At 41.5% G+C, this 18,615-nt stretch overlaps 1 protein-coding gene across 15 annotated transcripts in view; it reads left to right on the top strand.

Moving 5' to 3' along the window:
• Positions 1–18,615, top strand: part of atp2b2 (ATPase plasma membrane Ca2+ transporting 2) — a 101,806-nt gene that overhangs the window by 13,155 nt on the left and 70,036 nt on the right. For 14 of the 15 annotated variants that reach the window (XM_028999460.1, XM_028999467.1, XM_028999470.1 and 11 more), the window contains exon 2: positions 10,376–10,438. The gene's annotated coding sequence lies outside the window, so the exon portion shown is untranslated. Of the gene's footprint in view, positions 1–6,500; positions 6,644–10,375; positions 10,439–18,615 lie in introns of those variants that run through there. The other variant, XM_028999459.1, reaches the window with a different exon arrangement.

Here is an 18,615-nt window from a genome sequence, read left to right on the forward strand (position 1 = left end):
TGGCAAAGATCACTCTTTCACACATTCTGGAGTATATGCAAATCGCCACAATAAAAACAGAAGCAGCAACATTTGTGAAAACCAGTTTTTGTGTCACTTTTGCCAACGAAAAGCAGGAGATTGTGATATATCATAATCCCTGTCCTCAAGTTCAGACAGAGAGCGCTGGTCAGAGTAGCAGACCTGCTCCGTAGACCGGCATCCATCTGCAGAACAAATAGGTTGTCAGAAAGGACCAGCTGTCTCATTATCGCTTATACAATGCGAGAGAGAAGTTTTAAAGATCGCCCCCAGTCCTCAAGTCTCACTGAATGCCACGTTGCCGACTTCGTTCGGGGGTTTTTTTTGTGGCCTTGGAACAGCAGCGCCCAATGAGAACGCTGAGCAGGTGGCTGGATTTTTGTGATTAACATTAGCTTTTGGAAAGATGAAAGAGACACCCTAGTGGTTTGCAGGAAGCGGGCAACCTCACTGTGTCTCTGATGTCATTGGTTGGCCACGGAATCCAGATTTATTGATATTAACATCTTCCTCGAAGCAGGTTACAAAACAGTTGGCAATAACATTTGAAGATGGATGATGATTTTTTTTTAGTTTAAAGTACACAGCATATAACTCTCATTGAGACACTTCCCAATGTTATCACCAGTAAATAAAGTTGTGGTAAGTAGTAGTTGTCGTAAAAAAGTACTGACAGCAACTTTATGACACACATCAACAAATCATAAAATCTTTTTAAAGGACCCCTATTAATAACAATAGTTACGTAAGTGCAGTGCTGGGGATCTACTGATTAATTAGACTTCACAGCTTTCCTTTAAGCCACAACCACCCTTCAGTATCGTAATGATCAGTTTCAGATGTTTCACAAGTTTCTTGCTGAAGATAGATCTTCTTTGGAGCACATTTGTAACATGGTGAATTTCCTATGCGACTGTGACTGTGTGTATCATGCATGCTTTGTGTGGTTGTTACAAACTCAGCGCTGGCCAATATTCTCGGCTGCCCACATTAATCCCCTGCCCTCGGTCTACATTTCTACATTCAGGCCACTGATCCATGATGTAAGCTGTGTGAGGTCCCTAACCATTTAGTCAAAGGTCAGTGAAATGGAAGCGTTTTGCTCCAGTTTTGGGTGGTCCTCCTCCAATAAGGGTCAAAGTTCAGGTGCCAGGGTGAACTGCAGGATGGCCTTTCAGCAGAGGGCAGCATTTGCCTGCAACCAGAAGCCCTGGCCCCAGGTTGTTCTTTCTGCTGTTGGCTTCCATGTTAGAACTGTTCGCACGCAACTGTTGTTACTTCATAACTATGTAGGTCATTTAACATAGCGCACCGTGTCATTGCAGCTGGCTCCTGTCTTTCTATGGGTCACAGCGCACAAATTATAGATACAAAAACCTGATAAATAATAAATACTTTGTCATTTAATTTAGGTTTTTAGTTACCATGGACTATTTTTGCTCATTTGGAACCCAAATAGGACTATTTTTAACATTTGTCTGAAACTGAAGAGGTGCATAATTGACTCATTATAAGAACGACTCCAGTCCAGTAAGAAACATCCTGTATTACATAAGATTGCATCTTGGCCTTATTTGGTATCAGGTCTTCAAACCACAGGTAAACAAGTCAACAAGTTATAATGTATACCATGCCAAGATGCAATAGGGTCAGTAAACCTTTTTTAGCATTTACCAGCTGCGCTTTTCAATTCTTAACCTCCTTTCATTATATATATATTTATTCAACATTATGTGTGGTGTGAAAATGTCATGTAGAGGAAAGCTCAATTACAGTGCTATAGATAGGACTTGATTTCATTAACTGGGGCCAGCACATCAAGTTGTAGTTAATATGAATTCCAGTGCACTTGTCTCACCTTGACATCACAGGCACCTGTCCTCATGGTGAACGGCCCAAAAGTCAGACCAGGTACGTCCAGGCGTAACAGAACAGATATGTTATATGGCAAGGGTCAGGCCACATATGAATATAATTCTGAAATATTATATAATGTTGCACGAGAGGCTATGTATTTTATGGATGCATCTTTTTCAACATTTTTTTTTGTTTCTCATAATATCATTTTTCCAGTAAGTTGGTAGTCATAGGCTTTCATCCATGTACCATGTTAGGCGTAAAATGGCAGAATAATGACTTCATCTCTTTTGAAAAATGGATTTTTTTTGGAAAAATGGAAGTTTCTTGTTGGCTGCAGGGGACTGATTGAAGTGAGGGACAGTCCATTTACTATTAAGCTCACATTATGTCATTCCAAATCAGTGTCAGATGCAGCTTCAGAAAAAAATTGCCACAGGCACCAGTTCGTCTAACAGTGTCTTCTAAAGCAGCAATGCACTGTGTCTTCCTTAAGCTTCTTGTTCCAAGTACGGCCTGTTCTGGAATACTGGATTTTTTGCAAAGTCGCTCAGGTTCATGAGCTAGAGAGGTCTGTCTCAGTTTTCATATTGGAACATCACTCGGCCTTTATTCAGCTCCAGAAGTAATAGGTATAAAAGAAGGGGTGACGACTGCATCTTGACCTTTTAAAATCATTTGAATGCAGTTTGAAAATGGGTCTTTGGGGATTAAGAAATGTTTTAGGAACTTCTGTTACTGTGAAAATAGGTTGCATGCAGTTTATAATTCATACAGTGCATCCATAAAATTTTTACATTACTTTTCCCACACTTTTGTTATGTTACAGCCTTTTTCAAAATGGATAAAAAATTTTTTTACATATAACAAAATGTGAAAAATGTACAGGTCCCACAGTTGACAGTTCATGTCAGAGCACAAACCAAGCATGAAGTAAAAGGAATTGACTGTAGACATCATTGTCTTGTGGCGCAAATCTGAGGAAGGTTCCAGAAAAATTCTGCTGCTTTGATGGTCCCACTGAGTACAGTGGCCTCAATCATCTATAAGTGGAAGAAGTTCAAAACCTCCAGGACTCTTCCTAGAGCTGGCTAGCCACTTTAACTGAGCGATCAGGAGAAAAGGGCCAGGAGAGTAGTCAGGAACCCGACCAAGAACCCGAACCCAGCTCCAGTGGTCCTCTGTAGACAGAGGAAAACCTTCTAGAAGGACAACCATTTCTACAGCAATGGTAGAGTGCCCAGATGGAAGCCACTCCTTAATTAAAGGCACCTGAAGGACTCACTCAGACTTGAATCCGAATTAACTTTGCTGGAGAGATTTTAAAATGTACACCAACTCTTCCCATCCAACCCGATGGAGCTTGAGAGACGCTGCAAAGAGGAACAGTCAACAGTGTAGGTGTGCCAAACTTGTGCCATCTTATTCAAAAAGACTTGAGGATGTACTTGCTGTCTAATGTGCTGTGACACATTAGTGAGCAAAGGCTGAAAATACTTATGTAATTGTGATTTCTCAATTTTTTCTTTCTAATAATGCATTTGCTTTTTAATAAGTTTAAGAATTTGGGAAACAAGCTTTCTTATTTTGTTATAATGGGGTGTTGTGTGATGAATTCAGAGAAAAAAAAATCCATTTTAGAATAAGGCTGTAAAATAACAAAATTTGGAAAATGTGTTGTGCTGTGAATACTTTCCTGATGCACTCTGTATTCTCAACCCATTCTTACTTAATGCAGGAGGCTGAGGACCTTATGAAATCGGGGTGGGACAGTTTATTGTGATAATACTAGTGTTAAATTTTCAATGCCCTGGTATCCAGTATCAATGTATTAAGTTTTAAAGTAAAATTGTTGTGTGAGCAGTTTTCACCCAAGCACCTATGCTAAAAAAAAGTAATTTAGGATACTATTCAGCTTTTCTTAGACAATTATAAACATTTCATGAGCATATTGTAATTTAGTGGACATGAGAGATTCAACAGTATTATCCTTGTCACCTAAACCTTGTCAACATATCAGATGATTCCCACCCCTATTATGAAACTCAGGCATCACCTAGTGACCTGTACGTGTGTGACTGGTAGCAATAACAGGGAGTTCAAGAGAACTCCCAGTGCTGGAACCAGTAATTCATGTTCCTGTAATTCATTCTTTCTTTAGCGAAACACTATCCAGTCAACCTCATATGGCATTGGCAAATCAAAGCAACTCACCAAAGTGCTAGCAGACCAGACCAACTGGGCCAGGAAACTTTCAGTAGGTTACTGCACAAGCCACGAGACTGCTAGGAGACTTATGGATCTCGGACTTTCTATAGTAGGCACATTTGGATGTCTGTTGATTCAGTATTGTGTAATTGGGATCTGGTGATTCCATACTGATTTTGTTTAACACCCTTTTTTAACAAGAAAGTCTTTGGCAGGTGTAATGTGTTTACACCTGCCAAATGGAGCTGGAGTCCAAATTTTATGTTGGGTGTTTTAATGCATTTGCCTAAACTTAACTTTGGAAATAGTGAGCTCATTCAGTGCAGTTTATAGGATGTCTGTTCGCTCTACATTTCAGGACTCTAGATTACAGCATCCGAAAGCCGCCTGTTGAGTTTGGGTCTCATATGTCATTGCGTCCCTTAATGAAGAAGGCCTTTGTAATGAATAGAGCATCCACTGCACCATGCAAGTCCTCATAAATGAACCACTCGTTCCTTTGTTTTCATTGCCTTTGGAAAATACATTTCAATGTGGCCATGCTTTAAATAACATTGAAAAAGGACAAGTTTGCAACGGATTGGAATCTGAATCCTGAACCAGCTGCTCTTTTCTGCTGTGCTCTGAACAGCTGACAGCATTATTGGCAGTCATTACGTGACATTAAAAGCGCAGCATTCTTAAAGCGCTCCTGCTAATGGCATGGAATTTTAATAGAGAGTTCTTATTGCTTTATGATTTATTCCGGAAGGCAAGAGTTTGACTCACCTTGTGAAGGGCACTGCGTGGGACCATTTGGATCAGCTTTTTAAAACATTATTTTATCGCATTAGCACCAGGCTTCATTTCGAAAGCAGAGTTTTTGTACCATGATGCTAGGAGCAGTACATTAAATATCAACATATACAACTTGTGCTTTGAAAAATTTCAGAAGATAAGCAATACATTGACAGAATTGTCAAACCTTGATTTTTAAAATTTATTAAATTGTTATATTTATATAATGTATTTTGGATTACGCAAGTATGACATACAGATGATGATTAATTCCTAGACCTCTAGTCAAAGATGAAAACAAATGGACATAAACCTCCTTATTATCCAACCAGAGGTGGGTAGAGTAGCCAAACATTTAATAAATGCTAATTATATGGATTAGCATTTATATATTAAAGAAAAAAAGCTAAACAATAACACTAATTCCTTCCTCCACGAAAAAAGTATTGAGGTCTACTTAGCTTATGGCACTATTTAACAAATGCTAAAAGGGTCGATATGAAACACTGGGATTCTGTATTCTTTTTGTAACCTCTGGTTTCAATTAATTCAATTAAAAAAGTAAATGTGAAAAAGCATAGCGTTGTAAAGCTACTCTTACAAGTAATTCACTTTTTCCAAAAAGTTACTCAAGTAAACGTAATGGAGTAAATGTAACTTGTTTCTACCCAACTCTGATTCCATCCTTAGCCACCCACTCATCCACTGATGCCCCTGCTTAATTAGCTACTGGATGTAGAATACATGCAGGGAAATTCCAGAATTCCAGAACTAATACTGACATAATATGTTTATTTTGATACTGAAATACTGAGCATATATGTTTTAATGGTTCAAAATATGCATTCAATTTCTGTAGGTTGCAGTTTTATGTTACACATGGAATGCACATTCTACGTTGTCCACAGAGGTTTCTGGAAGTCAGGAAGGCCATGCTACAACTGCCTGTCACTTGGAGAACTAGGGACAAATGGAGGGAAGCCACTGTTACGAGAAGTTGAAAGTTCCTACTGGGCCCAGTAAGATACTCTGAAAAGCACATGGTGGCTGCTAAATATAGCAGCCTCAGCATTTGTGTGGGGGAGGGTGGGCCGGCTATATAAAGCAAGCTCGGTCTGTGAGAGATGTCCAACTCCCACCCAAAGGGCATGGGAAGTCCGCTTTTACATTTGGCTTCACATGTCATCCTACGTTAAAGAGGCTCGACACTGTTTCCGTGATGCTTGGCTGGGACGCTGTCATTGAGTCCCGCGAAATCTGATGACATGTGAGACTACTTTACAGTCACCCCAATTTCGTATATATACAAAAGGATGCTTTGTGTGTGTGTGTGTGTGTGTGTGTGTGTTTCTTGTCACTGACAATGTTGTGTGAAAATGCAAGGAGAGACAGCAGATCACTAGACTGCAGCAAGTCAAAGCACACAGTCACCCTTATCCCAAACCCGGCATGTGGAATTGGATGAAAATAATTCCCCTTCTCCCGCTCTCCTCGCCTTTATTGCGGTGTAATGACTTATGGGGCACAGATTATGCAGGCTTTCCGAGGATAATGCACTGGTGGAAGGGGGTGTGGTGGTAGCAGGTGGAGGGTTGGTGTGGGTTGAGAACACTGAGGGGAGTTCACCACACACAGCCTGGTTCCCTCTGGCAGAGAGAGTGAGGGAGGAGAGGAGCGCTGGGATGACCGCGGTCACCTGCTGATGGGCCATCGGCGGCGAGAGCTCATTGCAGCTGTTCCGCTGTGACCTTACGCGACCTTACGCCTCACTCAGATGAAGGTATGTGCAGCGGCGTCCACTCTTCCACCCGATAATGGCATGGGATGGGTCACCGCGGGGAACCGGCTGCTGACTTTTCGGGCCCTCGGAATGAGTGTTCTCATGACAAATGCATTGTCCGTGGTGAAAAGCACGATCTGGGCTTTGCCGGCTATTTTTAGTGCCCGGCCTCTGCAGGATGTTCATGTTGAGTGTGACACACTTTCTCAGATGCTTTAGCGTAAGTACAGTTTCTGAATCTTGATCATCCAGTGTTTAATTCTACTTACTTTAAAGACAAAAGCGGCCTAACAAAGGTTGGTTTGGCTTAAGTAATTTTTTTGGTGTCGAAAAGTATCTCAATTCGGACTGTCTTCAATAAAAATCTCCTAAATATATTTTCCCATGTGTGCATGAATGGCTGCCGGGATTAAATAGCATTTTGTTTTTAAGTAGCCCATGCTTAACGTCCAATGTGTTATATTTCTATGCTTTCAAACGCATTGATTTGTGCCGTTATGTAACATGCATAAATAGCAGATGCCGTTTCATAATAATGCAGTCAGGGCTTTAAGTCAGCTTTTGCTGTGAAGTTTTGCTGACAGTTTTTTCTTGCTGGTGATTTTTTCTTGACTCAGACATAAGGGGCATGCTGTATGAATTGTAAAATGAAATGGGAGGTAGAATGTGCACGTCATGTGTTAGTCGTAGTAGGAATGTCTGCTGTAGCTTGTTGCCAGGATGTTGGAAATTCATGCCATCATAAGCATAGGCATCAGAAAAGGAATGCTTCCCCTCACATATTTCGTTTTTTTAGGTTTATAAATACAATAATCTACCTAGAGGCTATTGTAAATGCCAACTGGTGAAACCTTACAGGTGTTGCTAGGTCCGTATTGCAGAAGTTGATGCAAAACTCACTTTCTGTTCTTTATTATATTCATGAAGTAGGCCATGTACCCTCAAATGAATATTTTGTGTGTGTGTCGGTGTGTCTGATTATATAACTGTCATTAATGCTTGACGTGCGCTGGCTGCCCTATTGTCAGTGAATGGCATGCAGATTTTATTTATAGACTGCAGCGGGTCATTATATACTACAGTATCTAATTACTCTCAGAAGGAAATTAAAGAAGGAGAGAGATACGGTGACAGGCCTGTCGCCATATGCCCGTCATCAGCTATGCATTTTTTTAACTATGCTCTTTTGTTTTAATTTGGAGAATGTTCATCATTGCAGGTAAATTTGAAATCAGGTTGAAACAGGTCTTTTTGAACCACATTACTGCATCCGGTGACATCTGTGCTTAGTCAAAGTACAGAATAGTGAAGTAGAGCTGGTGCAAATTTAACGGAGGTCTTTACACATGGAACAGCACAGCAGTAATGATGCGGTCATACACTAGCTCTCGAAAAAAAAAATTATACAGAAAATTCCAGTGCAGGTGTTAAAAATAATGTTGGTTGCATCACACACTGTCACCAGTATTCTTTTATCCAGTCAACTGGGTCCCTGCCCACACATGTGCATTGATGTGAATGTTGGGGAGCAGTGCTAGAGCTCCGCTTCATTAACTTTTCAGTGCGCATAACACCGAGTATCTATACCCATATTCTGCTTTTTAAACACCTCAGAAAGAATCAACTGAAACTCACACGATACTCAAAATAGTTTTTCAAGAAAAGTACCGATTTGTAGGTTGGTACATTCTGGACACTTTACATGGGACCACTGTTTGACTCTTTGATCATTGTTCGAGGAGGCTGTGGTGTGGTCGATTCTCATTGGCTGTCAGAAAGGTCGCCTGAGGTTCGCTCTGGGTGAATCCCAGGGTAAATCTCTAAACCGTGATGTAAAATGTAAAGTCACCCAAGGTTCCGTCAATTTTTCCATGTGGCAAAGGCTCCACTGTTAGATAACGTCTTGTCATTATGACGCACATCCAGACCTTTAGCCCCACCACACCCTGCCCCGCCCCTGGAAAACCACACGGGTTATGCGGCTGCTAGTGGTTTGCGGGTTAGTCACACAAACAGTGAGAGAAGGTAAACTGAGCGGGTCGTCCACTGGTCGTCTGTTGAGAGATGGCAGTAATGGAACTGACAGTAATTCAGGGTAATTGGCTAGTTGAGATCGGTTGAAGGAAACGCATGTGCCCCATTTACCAGCCGTGGTGACACAGTTCTTTCTTTCGTCCTTCAAGACATGGACAGATTTATGCAGAGTATTTCCATGCATAGGAAAAAAAAGTGTGAATGCAGTTATAAGCAGCTATCATTTATAGCCTCTAAATAGAGCAACAATGTTACATAAATAATTAATTGAAGAGCAGTGTTCAGAATAAGTGTAAAAATAGGGTATAGTAATGCTCCTGTTACTGGCTAGTCATGTGACTGGCCGTATATGGCTGCCTAGTTGGTCGTTTTTGCCTCTGGCGGCTGCACATCAAACCAAATTCATCTGCACTCTGCTGCCCTGGGCTGTCTGCCTGCTTCATATGTTCCCAGCAGCGACAAACTCCCTCAGCCAATCAGAACCATGAGCAGATAACCACAGTAAGAGGTCAAGTAGTAGATCTAAGACTCTTAATAGCATAAATACAAGATCATTTATTTGAAATGTACTATAATTAATCTAAAAATTTGGTGAAATTGGAAATGGGTGGAGCCTACAGAGCCTAAGAAGTGAGAATTTAATGTTAAATTAATTTATAAACATTAGCAATTTTTCTTGCATTTGATATCAAAAGAATTTTTGCTAATTGGAAATAAATAGAAATCAAAGTTTCCAATAGACTCATCGAAATGGGTCGAGATGAATGTTTCAGCTGTTCTTTCTGCATGCTGTCAGGGCTACATTAGCAGAAATAATAATCAATTCATGCTTTGGATTTGACAACGGGGCCTTTAGCGTCGCATGCGGTGTTGAAAATAATGGAAAATCACAGCTAGCCCTTTCTTACACTCCGAGCAGTGGAAAATGCTTGCCAGTGGAAAGAACCCCGGAGAATAAATAACTTGATAATGCTAATGGCTGACTCAAAGAACAGCTTAGGAACCCATTATAGTGCCTGGCAAGATGCTATCTCCTGAAGCCAAGCTGCCCAAACCCGAGGACACATGAGCGACCTGCTGATTGTTCACCCACCGAGGGCTACCTGCCACTCCCGGGGTTACTCGGTTCAATTACGATACATAATCAATTGATTGTTTATAATAATCTTGGAAGTGGAAAAGAGGGGACTCCTGGCGGGAGGGGGTGGGGGGCGGACTGTATACTTTATGACATTTTGGGAGATGGGCTGATGCACATTTGCGTTTGGGGCTTCACATTTGCTAGCACTCTGGATTTCACAAAGTCACGGAGAGGCATTTCATCTTGGATGAAGGCTTAATGCATCCACGCTCAGTAACAAGCAGGCAGAGAGACCCTTGTGCTGAGACGGGGTTATGTTTTTAGCTGCCAGAGTTGCAATAAAAAGATGACTGATCTTTGATATGCATGTTTGATTATGTGACTTAATTAAATTGTGCTCCTTTAATGTTTACTGCCGTGTCACCCACCCTAGCAGGGTCATTGCTGGAGTAACGTCTCTTAAATGACACGTAATGTCTGTGATTTAGTTTAGCTAATTGACTTTCTTTAAAGCTAAAATTAAAGGTTGAAGAAGTAAACAAGTTTGAATGGCTGATATTCCACCACTATGCATGATACAATACTGTATTACTGAAGCAACTCCTTCTTATTTCCAGGGAGATCACATGATTAATCTGGCATTCAGTAATTCATCCCTGCCAATAAAATACAACAAAAAGGTAAGTCTGATTTATTAATTTGTCTTGTTTGAATTTTTCAGATATGTGCAAGTATGCAGCAACACTGTACTGAATGGTAGACTCCAAAATAAGAAAACACATGAACTTCTTAGCCCAGATCATTTTTGGATGACATTTATTTAGACCCACAAGTGCTGAAGACGGAGCTACAGCTCAACCATCACCTCTGTATTCTGCTGAGAGCAGCATTATTGACTCTGTGTTTGGGCTCTATTTTTATATGTATTAATCTTTTTCACCTCAACCCACGACACATTGATTAAAATGCTCGAGTGGACATGCACTGGGGCACGATCGTGGCAGCGAACCGCAGGACTGCGAACCGTTTATTTCAATAATAAAAAAATAACGCGGTGCTCCAACTCCCCTGAAAGTCAATGATTCGCATTTCTTTAACATTCAAACGTCCAGAGGAGCCCATTAACTCAGGATGAGTTATACAGCTCCTGGGCTAGTGTGCAGTCCGCTGACGGTAGGTAAATGGACGAACAGCATAAAACGTCTGTTTCTAGCCTCCAATTAAACACGCAACAGAGCAAATTCTGCCTGTTTACCACTAGTTAGTTTGATGGGATGTTTTCCAGTGCCGTGCAAGTGATGTGACTTTGAGCAGGAAGCCATGCTGATTTCTGGACATGTTTTGTGGAACGACTCCAGTGGGCAATTTTACCTGCTGTAAATATCTTTGTATTTATTATCACTCAGCTATGCATACAGTAGTCTTGGTGCGACGTGTCAGCGGATGTTTTGAATACATTAAATAGATAAAGTGTAATGTGGCTTATTGATTTGCCAATATCAACTCTAAATAATAGGCTTTGCCAAATCATGACTTTGATTCATGGAAAATGATGGAAAATTAATGATATTTAATGATATTTATCATTTAATGATATTTAATGATATGGAAAATGAATGATATTTAACATTTTATGGATCTAGTTTAATTGCTGTGTTTGTTTTATATATTGGTTTAGTATATGCATTAAAAATGGTTGGGGAGCCTTCATTTACTATAGGATGGGTCACGCTATGGGACACTTCATGCTGCTCAATATTTCAGTAGGTTCAACCTTGCTGCACAAGTCATATACAGAAGAAATAGGTAAAAGCTTTATTAACTTTTAAAATTGGATTTTGGTACACACTGTCGTGACTTATGTATTTATATAACAAAGGAAGATCCCACTTCGTAGTGAAAGGTCAGATTTTATGGTAGCTCATCTTCTTTGGTCAGTGTTGTGGCGGTGTAGTCATATATCGTAGCTCTAAACCACAAACGCTGCGTCAGATAACTGCAGCCGGCATTCGCTGTTACACAAACCCTGCCTGTTCTCTGTAGGAACTGTTGAATGGCCCTATAAATATAGATTAACCATCTTACTTACTATAAATTTGCTTCATATTGTGGGAATAGTACAGAGAAGTTGTGTCTGTGTGTGTTTGTGTGTGTGACAGTTCTGATGGAAAGAGAGGCTTATGCGGAGGTGTCTTAAACTAGGTCAGGGACACTGGGTTTTATGTTACTCTTTCAACAAAATCACTCTGTTCCGTGCAACAAGAAGGATTCAAACAAAAGATCCAACGTAAGAACAGTATGTTCTAGAAATTCAATGAAATGGAAAGAACCAAGACAATTATAAATGTTTTCACAGCATTTATCAGACGCCCTTTTCCAGAGTGACTTACAATCAGTAGTTACAGGGACAGTCCCCCCTTTGACAACTCAGGGTTAAGTGTCTTGTTCAGGGACACAATGGTAGTAATTGGGGTTTGAGCCTGTGATCATCTGGTTGAAAGGCGGGTGTGTTACCCACTAGGCTACTACCACCATGTCCAAGCTACACTATTCATATCCATAAGTTAAATGAGCAAACTCCTGGCATTTGTTAAAGTTCTGCAAAGTTCTGGCCCCCAACTTGCCTGCAGTGAGGAGAAAGTGTTGTGGATTTGTGCGCCCTTGGCATGACCGTGGAGCATTGCAGCAGGAGCCAGCCAAGCTGAAGCCGAGGCTGGGCCGGTTCTGCAGGTGGCCCTGGTTAGCATGCAGCGAGGCATCTCGCCGCCTGATCTTTAATCACACGCTCTACTGTCATTTAGGGGAGGCTGCGGCGCTGCAAGGGGCCGCGCAGCACGTGAGAACTGCATGAGTAATGCCAGCTGGACTTCTCAATACTCATACCATTCACCCTGCAATACTTTAATTGATGTACACTCAACAGTCAGATTATGTCCCATGTTAACAATGTTGTCAATAACAGTCCTTAATGGGCTCACCTCAGGGTTTCTCCGTAGCATTGCTGGGGGATAGGCTGGCTTAGGCATTGCACTAAGCCAACGGCTTTGGGCATTGCACTTATTTTATGCACTTTGAATTAAATTTTGCTCACATTTTTTTTCTGATATTGGCAGACTGAAACATATCTTACACAGTGGCTAACCATAATCAATATGGTGACCAGATTTCCTCTTTTCCCTGTCCTCTTTATGAGACCTGGAAATAGTGTTTTTAGAATTGTCCCAGTTTTTGAGCTGTTTAATAGTCATCACGTCTCTCTACATGCCTATTCACTTCCACTTGCGCTAGTGGGTTGTTTTTCTGCATACCCCTCAATCCTTGTTAGACACCGCAAAACTATTTTTTTTCTCAAGACTGCATCTAGAAGAGTGCATCGCTTGCAAATATAGTAGTTTTCAGTTGGTCACAGATGGACTTGCTTGACTATAGTTAATTGTTGCAAATGAAAATTTGAAGAAAGTGTAGCAAAAGAAACGGGCAATTAAATCAAACAACACCCAGCTCTACTGGTGACCATGGTGATGTCCTTTAAAGAATCTCAGGGCTGTAGGGATTGTATTTATGATGGCCGAGTGTTTTAAGCTTAAAAGGAGGCTAAACGGGGTCTTTCCTTCACTCAGACTTATTCAGTGATCATCACATTACGAGTAACACTATATAAAATGCAATAAACTTTCGGTTCCTGAGTAGAATTTACTTTTAAACCATCGTCGTAAATAGAAATTGAAAGCAGTGAGAACAGGGTGGGCCTTGTCCATGTATTTTTATCTGCTTACTACAAAAATAAATGTCAGCTGCAGTGGGATAAACAAGCCAGTCTCACGTTACTGAGGAGACAAGTCATCCTCTAAGAGTGTTATTGTCTCCAAGTGTTGGGTTGCCCTAGAGGTGACAGAATTATGTTCCGTCCCAAACTTGTTATGTTATTACAGATAGAACTATATACCATTTTATTAATATTGGGGTCAACTATTTGTGCACAAATTAAATATGGTAACTAAGGGTACAGTTTCACCGGTCTGCATAATACATCAGTTTAAGGGGTAAATATGGTACCACCATAATATATTTTTTTATAATAAAATATAAAACATATAATTTGATTTGCCTCACGGTCATGGTGTTAGGAAAAACCTCATCTTGTGTTCAGTCATTTCATGTTGCTACATTATGCACACTGATCACGATTACCCATAATATACAAATATATTAAAATAGACAATCTTTTTCATGTAAATATTTCAAAGGCACAGTGTGTGGCAATGTTTTATTAGTAGTGATGCTAATTAAACATGGACACTATATTTTAATTGCAAAAGAGGACCGCTTGGAACCAGGGACCCGACTTGGAAAGTGCGCCGACAAAAATGTTTGCATGTTTTTGTGAGCTCTGCCACCATCATCGCTCACACTGCTGGGTCTGGTTCGTTGCTTAGCAACTGGAACTTTTGAGGCCATAGAACCTTTCACCAAATATACTCAGGCGGGATGAGATCCAGTCTAATTGAGATTATTGAATGATGTGACTCCGTAGTCATGTTAGGTGATACGCTGGGTGTAAACCGCCCCCCCCACACATGCCCTCTTCACACAATTAATATTTAAAGGTGAATCAGACATATAAAGTTACAACCTGGACTAGTTTCAGGAATAGCGACAGAGGGCCGGACGAGCTCAGACGAGATGATCTGTGTCTTCACACTCTCTGTGTGTCAGTGTCACTGCGCGATACAGTGTGGCTCGATGTACAGTAAGTGTCATGCGGTCTCGTCACCAGAAGTCTGCCGCGAAGCCGGCCTGCTACAATTAGCGCAATGTTGACAAGCCCCGGTGATAAATGCTAGAGGGGTTTATGTGGTGGAGTGTGGCTGAGAATGGATTTTGTCATCGGCTGCTTCTTTTGCAGTAATTTACTATAGACACCCAAAGGCCACATGACGTAGGTCATTTCAGCAGGATGATATGTTGGGTCTGTATTTGGGTCAAGGATATAAGAAGATCCCTTCTACCAGGTTGTGGCACAGATGACATCATTTAACCCCCAGAAGTTTAGACGTTTTTAGACATTTTTACATTTACAGCATTTATCAGACGCCCTTATCCAGAGCGACTTACAATCAGTAGTTACAGGGACAGTCCCCCTGGAGACACTCAGGGTTAAGTGTCTTGCTCAGGGACACAATGGTAGTAAGCGGGACTTGAACCCGGGTCTTCTGGCTCATAGGCGAGTGTGTTACCCCTAGGCCACTACCATCCCAGCAGTCGTTGTGCTTCTGTTTTCATTAATACCCAACAGCTTTCATTTTTCTTGGGTATATATCAGCAGTGTGTGTCTGTAAAATGTATAATATACAAACACACCCTGCAGGTAGAGATGAACAGCAGTAGTGAGATCATAGACACAGGTTTTGAAATTATATGTAGGTCAGTGGCCTTTACTGTTCAGCAATGTTGTTTTATTGGTAATGTGTTATTCTATAGCCTGGTCTAGTCTGTTGTATAACCTAGTGTCACTTTTCTGCCCCAAAGTAAATAAATCTCTCCGGCCAACTAGTGTGGATTGTCTGGGACTGTCACATAAGAAGAGCCCTGTTCAGTATTTATTACGTCATTCTTACCATTGTCTTGTAAACCTCTCTTTTATTACTGTATTTGTGTAATATTTGTATTGTGGTTGGATGAATGGTTTGAGGTGGAGCTTTTTTCCTTCCCAGTCTTGGGTCTCTTGTGAAGTCCCGCCCACAGATCTTATGTCTCACTGTGTTGTAAACGTCTCTTTTATTACTGTATTTGTATTATAGTTATATTGTGGTTGGATGAATGGTTTGAGGTGGAGCTTTTTTTTCCTTCCCAGTAATGGGTCATTTGTGAAGTCCCGCCCACATATCTTATGTCTCATTGTGTTGTAAACGCCTCTTTTATTACTGTATTTGTATTATAGTTGTATTGTGGTTGGATGAATGGTTTGAGGTGGAGTTTTTTTCTTTCCCAGCCATGGGTCATCTATGAAGCTCCACCCACAGATCTTATGTCTTGGAATAGAAACATAATAAGCCAATCGTAACACTGGAAGAAATATCCTGCCCATCATAGTTCACATAAGGCCAGTCTCATGAGAGGAGTCTTGTACTGACCCGCAAAATCGATCTGAATGCCGTGCATTTAAAAGTCAGGCAACCCAAACATTATTAGGTTACACGCTTGGCCAGACGTAGGCTTCAGTGTCTGAAGACACAAAAATGAACAGAAAGAAACAGAACGGGTCACAGGATGAAAAGATGACTTTGGGAGCGACATATAATTCCCTCTCTATTACCACTGTAGATTAATCACAAACATTGTAGGGTATCAGATTCCGACATCATTATGACGCACATTAGATGTTTCTGATATTTTTTCAAAGATTCGACGCCTGTTACACATGTTCACCAGAAGACTGATATTTCATCTTCATTGTGTTCATTATCTGGCTTCCTTTCTGGTGTGGTTCTATTCATTGTTGCTCTAATTATGTCTGAGGGTACCGTTGTTTATGTGCACCATTTAGTTATCTTGCTTTCTGCATTTCAGTGCCTTATTTCTGTTTTATTATCTTTTGCATGAGGAAGTTTATTACTTTTGGCCCACCTATGGAACTTGAACACTGTGACACAGATGCTTTTTTGATCATTTGTTGGAACATATTAGGACTGGTGTTCTTAACACACTCAGCCGGGCCAAAGAAAACCAACACGAAACATTATTTAATAGGATTTAATATGAAACAGAAACCTTTTCTGGCCTCATAGGTGTCACACAGCACACCTACACAACTACAACCTGCTACATTTCCAAGAAGGTCCGGAGCCAACCGATTCCTGACTGGTCAGACAGTGCAGCAGGACACCGAGAACAGAGGCGTATATCAGCGCCAAAGCCAGTGTGCTAAGTCAGTCTGCACAGGCAGCGTGCCATTACATTGGTGAGACCATCACTGGTGTTGGTGCTGTCTGACTGCTGTAGTGGACAAAGCAGCCTCTGAGCAGCATGCCATCCTGGCAAAAATTCCTAGTGCAGTAAAAATAAATAAATAAATAAATAAATATATAAATAAACAATGGTAATAATTTGGTTGTGCTATTCCAGCGCCCCCAAACGTTAGCTAATGTGTCCAGGTGGCTCAGTCACAGAAACATGGCCACCACATGCCCTAAGGAGGACAAGGGTGTTAGGTTACAGCATTTAGAGTCGTGTTTCGGGAGTGACGCCGACCTGACACATGACTGCGCAACCTATTGAGAATGTGGTCTGTATTCTCAGAAGGTTTGATGGACCGTGGGTGACATGGTGTCACAGGTCATGCAGACTAGTGTCAGTAACGCTTTAGCGTGTAGGGTAGCGCCTGAACTTTGGTTGCCAAGTTATTCTGGGAAAATGGTGTCGGCCGTCTGCATTTTGATCACTGCGAATAATAAGTAGAGTTTGATATCCCCCCATATGAAATAAATGCTTGCAGGGAACCTTCGTTGTTCGGTTTTCACTGGCTCCGATGTAAACTTGAGGGGGGTTGGAGAGCGGCTGAGACCATGTGTCCTGCCTGCCCTGCAATTACTGGCCCAATAGGGCCTAAGGCTGTCCTGCACACATGGAAAGTCAATGTCACATGGCGTCTCTTGAACACACAAACTCAACCCATGCAGAGCTGGAGCCACATTCTGGAGCTGGAGCTAATTCTGATTGTAAAGAACTTTTGCTTCAAAAAGCAAAATGCTTCAAAAGTTATTTACAAAAGGTGGGTCAATGACACCACAGTTAACCCTTTAAATACGGTCAGTACCATAGACAGCTCCCCTAAATTATTCAGTGAATGCATTTTCCAGAGTCAGAAGTCAGGAATTTTGACCTAAGTATTTAGGTTAGGAAAAAGTAAAATAAAATCGTCCTCAGCTATAAATAAAGGAATGGGAAGAGTAAATACTGATATAGTGTTACTGGTACCTTCTCCATGCCTGTGAGCCTCCTGGCTGCTCCCACAATGCAATCCAACCAGGTGTCACACACTGATAGACAAGGTGAGAACACTTGCAGTGGTGGCTCTGTGTCTCTGGAAATTGGAGAGATGTTAAGTACTCCCAGCAGCCTGTCCTTTGCCCATTCTACAGAGACATTGTTTGATGTTTCTCTGATGTTCTGATTGATTTACTTATGACGTTAAGTTGATTCTTAAGCATCTTCATCTGAGGCTGATGTTCCGCCTTTGAACTGAGAGGTTGAACTAATTATATCCCCCTGTATAAGGCTGCTGTGCCATCTAATAGTTTATCATGCCAGAGCAACCATTAGCACCTTGTACAATTTCTTTGTTTGCCTGAGACATCACAATATTTGTGTGTCATTGGGGGCTGTCATGTCCGATGTCAGGGTGAAGTCCCCGTCACTCCCGAGTTGAGCTGACTTTCTCATTGGGCTGACAGCTCCCACTGAGAGCTCAGACAATATGGGCAGTCGAGAGGAGCACAGGCCTCCTCCCTTTTGGTCCCCTGCTCCCCACTGTCAAGCTGCAAGGTCAGAGGACGAATGCAGAGATGGAGGCTGCTGTCACACCACCCTGCTGCAGTACTGTGTCTCCCGCAGCCTCTCCTGATCACCAAAAAAACCCCACAAAATGCGGACACATCATCAGCTATGGGCCATGGGTTCTGCTCTGTCTCTGTCCCCTGCATTAATAGCACACTGCGCACTGTACAGCACGCAGGCAGGCTCCACACGACAGAGAGAGAGAGAGAGAGAGAGAGAGAGAGAGAGAGAGAGAGAGAAAGGTGCGAGAGATGTCCTGTCTTGTCTTAGCACAGTGTGAAAATGCTTCGTAAGCATGATG

This window comes from Denticeps clupeoides, chromosome 12 (genome assembly GCF_900700375.1).
Source record: "Denticeps clupeoides chromosome 12, fDenClu1.1, whole genome shotgun sequence".
NCBI lineage: Eukaryota > Metazoa > Chordata > Actinopteri > Clupeiformes > Denticipitidae > Denticeps > Denticeps clupeoides.